Below are 9,439 nucleotides of genomic sequence, written 5' to 3'. Positions count from 1 at the left end.
CCCTCAGGTGTGCCTTTTACCAGAGATCCAGACTCCGGGTCACCTAAGAAGACCTGTATGAAAACGAGGGAAAGTATGTAGAAACAGAGATGAGTCAACGGAGTTTTAGAAAAAGAAATGTCAAAAAGAAATAAATCACACTGTGACCATTCTGCTGACAAACAATAAATCCCAGGCTGGTTATAAACATAGGCTAGTGTCACAACTAGATATTCCTTAACAAGAGCTACTTTCCTTCATTCAGGTCTATTTTCAAATTCCTGGGTAGGTATTTGTTTTTAGTTTTACATACAAAGATACAGAATGTAAAATAGTGATGAAATTCTGATAAATATGAAATAGAGGGGTGCCTGGGTGGCTCCGTGGGTTAAAGCCTCTGCCTTCGGCTCAGGTCATGATCTCAGGGTCCTGGGATAGAGCCCCCCATCGGGCTCTCTGCTCAGCAGGATGCCTGCTTCCCCCTCTCTCTCTGCCTACTTGTGATCTGTCAAATAAATAAATAAAATTAAAAAAAAAAAAGAAAATAGAAAAGAATGTACGACATGTTTAAAAAACACACATGTATTTTTCTTTCATTTATTTGACAGAGAGAGAGCAGAAGAGCATAAGCAGGGGGAGTGGCAGAGGAAGAGGGAGAGGCAGGCTCTGGGTTGAGCAAGGAGCCTGGTGCAGGACTGGTCTAGGACCCTGGGAGTATGACCTGAAGTAAAGCAGCCGCTTAACCAACAGCCACCCAGGAGGCCCTGTTTTTCTACTGAATGAGATGTGTCTCGAGGGCAAATTCCTAGAATTTGGACTGCAGGACCAGAAGGTTAACATACATCTAGTTTGGTTAGAAATTTCAAAATTCTCCTTAACAAGGATTTTACCAATAAGCTTTTCTTATTAGATATATATGACTTCACATTTCTCTACACTCTTGCTAGCAGAGTGTGTTATTATAGTTCTTAATTTTTGCCATTCTGATAGGTATGATAGCTTTCGTGCATCTTTTGAGTATGAGTGATTTTTAACATACTTCCGTATTTTCAGATCACTTTTAAATATTTTAAATAAATTATCTATGTTTTTAATCCATTGTTATAGAGGGTGGAGATTTTTTGTAAATTTTTCTCACATTTTTATAAGTTCCCTGTTACTGGGGTATTAGTCCTTTATGAATGATATAGTAACTTATATTCTCATTTTCCATTTTTCTTTGTGTATTGTTTTGGTGGTTTTGCTATGCATTTTTTTTAGTTGTATGTGGTTAAATATATCACATTTTTATTTTATTATACATGAATTCCACTAGATTAAGAAGGCAGATGCAATAGCAGTTTATTTTATATATATATATAAAATAATATATATAAGATATATATATATATGTATGTTGTTTAAGAAAAAGCCCCAAATCAATACAGCTTTAACTGCGTATTTGAAATATTACAAATGAGTCTGAAAAATCATCTGAAATCTTGTGTTTTTCTGTAGCTGGACAATTTAAATCTTATTCATCGGCCTGTGAACGGTTCCTTTTCCAGAAACACATACCATCTGAACATTTTCTATATCCTTGTTTTTAACTGTTGTGACTTACTGAATCAAAGCAGTCGAGTTTGATACAAGTTTAAGGTCATTTTCTTCAAGAATTAACTCATCTTTCTGGACTTCAGGCACTGAACAGTTAACACCTGGCCTCAGCCGAGCCCTGCAGGTATATTTTTCACCCCACAAATTTCAGATTTCAACAAGAGAACCACTCTCCTGAATAACAACGTTGATGGGGCAGTGAGCATGGATAGACTCATCTTGTAAGGGAAGCCCCGTGTAACGCCCTTGACCGTGTTCTGTACGTGACTGCAGACCCTACGGACAGTAGCCAGTGCTTTTCTATTTCCCACCATTTGTCAACTCAGAGCCTCTTCTTTTTTTTTTTCCCCAAGGAAACTGAGTTCTATGCTGATGTGATTGAAGTCCCTCCAGAGAGTTCCTCTGGAGCCCTTCACAATGACAGTGCATCCCTTCAGAGTGATGTTGACATTTTCCAGAATGTCGGCAGTCTGATTGCTGAGAACGGGCTTCATTCTCACAGTAGATGTGGCAAAAGGCACCAGCCATTTTTGATGGTTTTCATACCTTCCTGAATACATGTTTCCATCTGTTTCATTGACTTTCAACCTTAACATTTCTCGTAGCTCAAATGAGTTGGAGAGCATTTTCTCAGGTTTTATTTATGATACAATGTCTTTATTTCCTTTTTCCCGAGACAACTGTGAGACAACTCTTTCTTTTTCCTGAGACAACCCTCAGGCTAGAAGTGGTTTATAGGATTCCAGGTTGACAGTTTGGGTTTTTTGTTTTTGTGGGTGTATCTTTTTTTTCTTTTTTTCATCACTGTAAAGATGTTGGTCCAATATCCTCTAAAATCCATTATTTTTGAAGCCATGAATCCTTTGAAATATTGTTCCATTGATATGTAGTGTCATTTTCCTCTCACTGCATTTAGATGTTATCTTTCTTTGATTTACTTCGTTTTGACTATGGCGGGTCTAGTCATAGTTTTCTTTCCTTTTTAACCTGATTGAGGTTTCCTGAAGTCATTGAATAAAAATTTAACTTACAATAAATTTGAGAAAATTTCAGTGATTATTTTTCTAATATCTTTTCGGTCCCATTCTTCTTTTTTTTTCCCCTCAGGGACTCCAAATATGTGCCTGTCATTGCCCTTAAATATTATTAATGTTCTGTTCAGTTTTTCAATCATTTCTATGTATGTGTCTTCAAGTTCACAACTTTTGTTCTCCCCATTCTGCTATAACAATATTAGACAATTTTACTTGGTCTTTTTAAATTTCAAATATTCCCTTTTTTAGTTTTATTTACTGATTGAAATTTCCATTTTTTAGATATTCCAGAATAATTTTCTTTTATGTCACAAAGCATGATTATAATAGCTGCTTTAAAATCCTTGGGGGTCTCAGGGCATCTGGGTGGCTCAGTTGGTCAAGCATCTGACTCTTTTTTTTTTTTTTTAGTTTATTTTTTATTTTTTTTTTAAGATTTTATTTATTTATTTGACACGGAAAGATCACAGTAGACAGAGAGGCAGGCAGAGAGAGAGAGAGGGAAGCAGCCACCCTGCTGAGCAGAGAGCCCAATGCGGAACTCGATCCCAGGACCCTGAGATCATGACCTGAGCCGAAGGCAGCAGCTTAACCCACTGAGCCACCCAGGCGCCCCAAGCATCTGACTCTTGATTTCACCTCAGGTCATGAGCTCAAAGTTGTGAGATCTAGCCCTCATTGGGCTTCATGCTCAGTGGGGACTCAGCTTGTCTCTGTCTTCCTTTGCCCCTCCCTGTGGCTCCCACACACACTCTCGTTTTCTTTCTCTCTCTCAAATAAATCAATCTCTAAATCTTGGTCTCCTAATTCCAAAATCCGGGTCTTTTCATAGTCAGTCTCACATAATCGTCTTCTGTACTGAATATAGTTTCCATCTCCATATTTCTTCAGGTATTAAGAATTTTAGGTTGTATCTTAAACTTTAGGAAATTTATTTTGTGGAAATCTGATTCTGTTATTTTACCCCAGAGAAATTTTCTGTTTTGTTTGTTTTTAGTAGTTTAATTTGGTTGTTCTCAGATTGAAAGTCAGACTTTTGAGTAGCGGCCAACTTTGCTCAGCTATTGCGTCTTCATGTAAACTACTAAGATTCTGTCCTTGGCATTTGTGTTTAGGCTTGGCCAGATATTTAGGCAGAGTTAATGCACAGAATCTGCGCCCCAATCTCTGACACTCCCCTTTCCCAGTTTCCTTGTTCACTCTCCAGTGAAGTTTTTTCTTGGCCTTGTAGCGGCCACGTGCAGTACAGGGGAGTCCCGCCATCTTGTCTAGAAGTGGTGAGACCAACCAACTCACCAGGTCCATTCGCCCTTCCAATGAGGAATCCCTTTGAAAGTTCTGATCCCTTTGGATCACTCTCCAGTGTCTTCCAGTGGTTGTGTGCTTGTTTACTTACCATTTATTTTTGTAATTTCTCTGGTGTCTATAGCTGCTATCTGTAAGTGGGTTGATAAAACCTGAGCTTACTTGGCTTTTACAAGAAGTGAACTCAAGCATGGATATCCAGGATAAAGACAAGATTTCAAAGTAATCACATTGTTCTAACTAGAGGAGATTTATCCTAATGCTCTCTCACATATTTATTTTCTTCAAGCTTTCATTGCCTTTTTAATAACTTACAGTTTGTGTTTTTATTTTTTTCCCCAGGTTTATTGAGGTATGACTGAGATTGGGGAGTATGGACATTTTAAACAATATTAGTTCTCCCAATCCATGAGTACGGCAAATCTTATAATTTATGGTAATATTTCTTTAATAAGAGTTTTTTGGTTTTCAGTGTATAGATCTTTCACCTCCTTGGTTAAATTTACTCCTAAGTATTTTACCATTTTCAATGCTATTGTGAGGGGATCATTTCCTTTATTTCTTTTTTCAGAAATGTCATTGTTAGTGTATAGAAATGCAACACATTTCTGTATGTTGATTCTATATCCTGCAAGTTTACTGAATTCATTGATTATTTCCAACAAGGTTTTCTGTATGTAAAATCATTTCATCTACAGAGACAGTTTTACTCCTTCCTTTCCCTTCTTATTTTTGCCTGATTGCTTCTAATACTGTGATGAATAGGAGTGGTGAGAGTGGACAGCCTTTGTCTTGTTCCTGCTATTAGAAGTAAAGCTCTCAATCTTTCATCAGTGGGTATGAGGTTAGCTGTGGGCTTGTCATATACAGACCTTACTATGTTGATGTACATTCTTTCCATACCCAGTTTGTTCAGAGTTTTTATCTGGAAAGAAATTGCATTTGTCAAAGGCTTTTTCTGTATCTATTGAGATAATCATGTGATTTTTTTATTCATTCTATTAAAGTGGTGTATCCGTTTACGGATTTTTGCATATTTGACTATTCCTGTATCCCAAGGGGAAATCCAATTGATCATGGTGTGTGATCTTTTAAATACGCTGTTGAATTTGTTTGCTAGCATTTTATTGAGAATTTTTGCATTTATATTGAGGATATTGACCTATAGTTTTCCTTTCTTACAGTGTGTCCTTGTCTGACTTTGGTATCGGGGTTATGCTGGTCTGGTAAAATAAGGTCGGGAGTGTTCCCTCCTCTTCTTTTTTTTGGAAGAGTTTGAGAAAGACTGGTGTTAATTCTTTAGATGTTTGACGGAATTCACCAGTGAAACAAAGTGTCTGGTGCCAGGCTTTTCTTTATTTGGAGTTTTTTGATTACTAATTCAACCTTCTTACTTATTATTAGTCTATTCAGATTTTACATTTCTTCACGAAGTAGGTTATGTATTTTTGGAAATATATCTGTTTCTTCTAGGTTGATCAATTTGTTGGTGTATTGTTGTTCACAGTAGTGTCTCATAATCCTTTGTATTTCTGTGGCAGTGATGGTGATTTCTTATCTTTCATATCTGCTTTTATTTATTTGAGAGCTTTTTCTTGGTAAGTTTAGCTAAAGGTTTGTCAATTTTGCTTATCTTTCAAAGACAGTATTAGTATTAGTGTACTGGTAACTTAGCATTGCTAATCTTTTCTATTGTTTCCTATTCTCTCAATATTTCCATACAAATCTTTATTATTTTCTTCCATCTACTAAATTTGGGCTTAATTTGTTCTTTTTCTAGTTCCTTGAGATATAATGATGATTGACTTAGGATCTTTTTTTTTTCTTAATGCAATCATTTATAGCTATAATCCTTCCTTTACAACTGCTTTTGATGCATCTATTAGGTTTTTGTATGTTCTGTTCCATTTATCTGTCTCAAGATATATTTTTATACCCTTTCTTAAATTTCTTCTTTGATCAATTGGTATTTCAGTATTGTGTTGTTTACTTTCCATGTATTTGTGGATTTTCCAGCTTTCCTCCTGTTACTGATTTCTCTAGAAATCAATAGGTGGGCAGAGTCCCTGGCTGGTACCACTACAAGGAGGAATGCGGTCCACCGTGATCTGATTACTGGTTTCTCTGAAGTCCCACCCTTGTTCTGTGTCTTTTCCTGATTCCCATTCATTGAGCCCCACAGATTCTTCAGTGATCTCTTTGAGGCGAGACCTGAGTGACCTCCTAAGAAGCAGCTTACGATGTGGGGAAACTGAACATGTATTTTAGGCTCTCTTTTCCCAGTGGACAACCTACAGGCCTCGGGGGCCCCACTTAGTGAGGCAATGTGCCAGCCTTGGGATGGGGATGCAGTCAGAATGTAGCTTCTCCTCTTGCACATGTCAAATGCTTTTCTTCTCAGACCCTGGAGTCCAGAGAGGTGCTGCGGCTTCATCTCCACGTTCTGACAGTTTCATAATTTGAAATCTACAAATCATTGCTGGTCGTTCTTCTTGTGAGAGGGACTGAAGTCAGGAGTGACCTAGGTCACCATCTGCCTTGAGGACCGATGTGTGATGCACTGTGGTAGAGATTGTGGACACAAATCTGGGTCATGGTCGTCTTGTCCTCTGCAACCCTCTGCCTTTGTGCTGTGCTACATACGAAGGAGCTGAATTTCCTGAAGGGGAGGCTGGGGGCAAGCTCTGCTGGCAGAGCCAAAGCTGGAGCCAGAGCTAGAACATCTCTTTCTGGTATTGCAGCTGCCAGGAAAAGCTACCATAGTCTTTCATGAACTTTCAGCACAAAACCAATATCATTCAATTAAAAAAAAAACATAAATACTTCTTCTGCTGGTTGCAGAAGTGCAATCAGCCTCCTGTTAATATTTCAAAGTAAGTTACCAACAATGACGTATTATAAAATAATATTTCAGTGACTAGAAGAGATATCATAATTACAATAGCAAGTAACCTAGGTTCATCTCTACTGAAAAAACTGGGGTAAAATAATATTTGATCAATAACGATCTGGGCTCAGGAAGGGATATATACAACATGAATCCTCTAAATTATTCAATTTGGAAGTTACTCTATCATTTCTATGAAAGGTAATAAAGAACTAGGAACAAAAGCGGCAAGTTGATGAGACCTGGGATTTATCCTCTTTTTGCATTAATTGTCCCAGTTCTTTACTGAAAGTGAGAGAATGAATACCAAGGATGCTTGTATAAGTGGAGTCTGTTTGAATAGGTTTGAGAATCCACGAATGTTCCTTATAAACTGCAAAGTGCATATCATTCGCATATCAAAAATCTTCCAAATCGTTTGGAAGATTTTTTTTTTCTTTTATTGCAGGTTTTCTCTGGAAGGGGCTAGTAAGGAGCGTATCCTGGGATGTGAGTTTTATTTCAAGGTTACTGAAGAATCACAGGAGTGCAGTCAAATGGAAAACTGATGAATAATATCCAGAGGGCATCACTAGAAGATAACCCCATAGTTTCAAGACACTTGAAAAATGATGATAAGGAAACATTTTAAATCTAATGTGTTGCTAGTGAGAATAAAAATATATTTTGACAGAAAACCAACTTTTTTATCCAAGTTTAACTATAAATTGTAGATTGGTAACCTTTCAATTCACAATGAATACTTATCATCTTGCAGTAATAAACTGTCACATTCAGGAGATATTTCGTCTTTAAAACACAGATTTGTTGCCTAAAATAATATAAAATAAAATAGATTTAAGACTATTTAGTATATCCATGGATTTTTATTTAATAGTAAGTATTTGGGTAATTTTCAGGATGTTTTTACATACCAATTTTACAAATAACAATGTACCATTTGGAAAGATCACCTATGTAACGTAGGTTTTTTTTTGTTTTTTTTTGTTTTTTTTTAAGATTATTTATTTATTTATTTGACAGACAGATCACAAGTAGGCAGAGAGAGGAAGGGAAGCAGGCTCCCTGCCAAGCAGAGAGCCTGATGTGAGGCTCGATCCCAGGACCCTAGGATCATGACCTGAGCTGAAGGCAGAGGCTTTAACCCATTGAGCCACCCAGGTGCCCCCCTAGGTATTATTTTTTGTATAGTCAGATTAGGTGATCGCCAAGATTCCTTCCAACTCTAAAATTATTTCTTTCCAGTTGAACACTATTATTTACTGTTGTCTAGAAATTAAAAACTCCCAACCTGATAAAGTAGCCTTAAGATACACTAACTCATAAATATACACAAAATAATATAAGTGGAAATGTGAATAAACATGTACTCACCAACCAACTAAAGAAAACAAACATTATTTTCTATTTGGAGACTCCTGTGTACCTCCAGGAAAGGCAGCCTTACATTCAGTGAATAAGACTGAGCCAGAAAACTGCATGCTTACCCTTTTGATGAACGGCAAGATAGATGTCATGCCGATGCCTGAACTGAGAAAATGAGAAGGAGAGAGAGAGAAAGAGGAAGGGAAAGAGAAAGAGAAAAAGAAAATGAAAGTGAAAGTACAGGAAAGAAAACCATGGGATAGCAAGACCAAATTCTGCATATAAATTCTAGCCAGATTTCTGGCAGAGCCAAAGCTAGGGTGGTACATAACAGAATTTGAGCACACCAGATAAGGCCAAAAGAACGGAAAGCGTGTTTCAGCGGCTGTTGACAATAGGAAGACAGACTTTGTGGTTTCAGTTTAGTCAAGCTAACCTTTTAAAATAAAGGTTTAAATACGCATGTGAATTTAATCCTAGAATAGGAAGGGAAATATATCTGAAAACCAGTGGACAAAATTTCTCTGTTTGATGAAAGGCACACATTGACAGATTTAAGAAGTTCGTCAATGTCAAGCACTGTAAATACAAAGAAAATAACCCACAAATCATAATAAACTGTTGCCAATCAAGCCGAAAGAAAAATTTCAAAGTATAGATTTAAAACGAACACTTTAAAAATACATGGGGGCAGTGGTAGGAGTGATTGATGACCTTTCATCAAAATCAACAGAAACCAGAAAGTACATTTCAAAATTTCTTTCAAAATATCTTTCAAAAATTAAAGGAAAATGACAGTATTTTCCAATGAGAGAGCAAAAGAGGGAGAGAATGCTCTCTCAGCAGCTTTGTACTAAGAGTTTTAAGGAAGTCCTTCAGGCTGAAGGGAATAGTAAGGATATACATTATATAAGTAAACTCGATGGAACTGACAATTATAAAATATTTCACCTAATAATATCAGCATAGTCATTCTTTCCAAGTGCACAAAGTACAGTTAACAAGATAAACCACATTCTAGGCTTGAAACGATACTCAGCATCTTATCTACCCACAATGAAATAAGATTATAATAAAAGAAAGAAATGAAAGGAAACCTCTAAATATTTGAAAACTAAACACACACTTCCAACTATGTAACAATTAGATAATACGTAATAATGAAAGTAAAAGAAGTTCTAAGGGCCTATAATCATTTACTCCTAGCCATGTCTGGTTCTGCTGCAGGGTACCTGTCTTAAAAGCAGGAGTGACACAGAATACCAAGAATTAA

The 9,439-nt window shown here is 36.8% G+C and overlaps 1 pseudogene across 1 annotated transcript; it reads right to left on the bottom strand.

The window, feature by feature from the left end:
• Positions 1-1,492: 1,492 nt before the first annotated feature.
• Positions 1,493-2,084, bottom strand: LOC308354482 (large ribosomal subunit protein uL6-like; annotated as a pseudogene). Its single transcript has one exon. The product of its transcript is annotated as a large ribosomal subunit protein uL6-like (transcript).
• Positions 2,085-9,439: the final 7,355 nt, after the last annotated feature.

This window comes from Martes martes (assembly GCF_963455335.1).
Source record: "Martes martes genome assembly, chromosome: 13".
Classification (NCBI taxonomy): domain Eukaryota; kingdom Metazoa; phylum Chordata; class Mammalia; order Carnivora; family Mustelidae; genus Martes; species Martes martes.
This window is presented reverse-complemented; position numbering and strand designations above follow the sequence as displayed.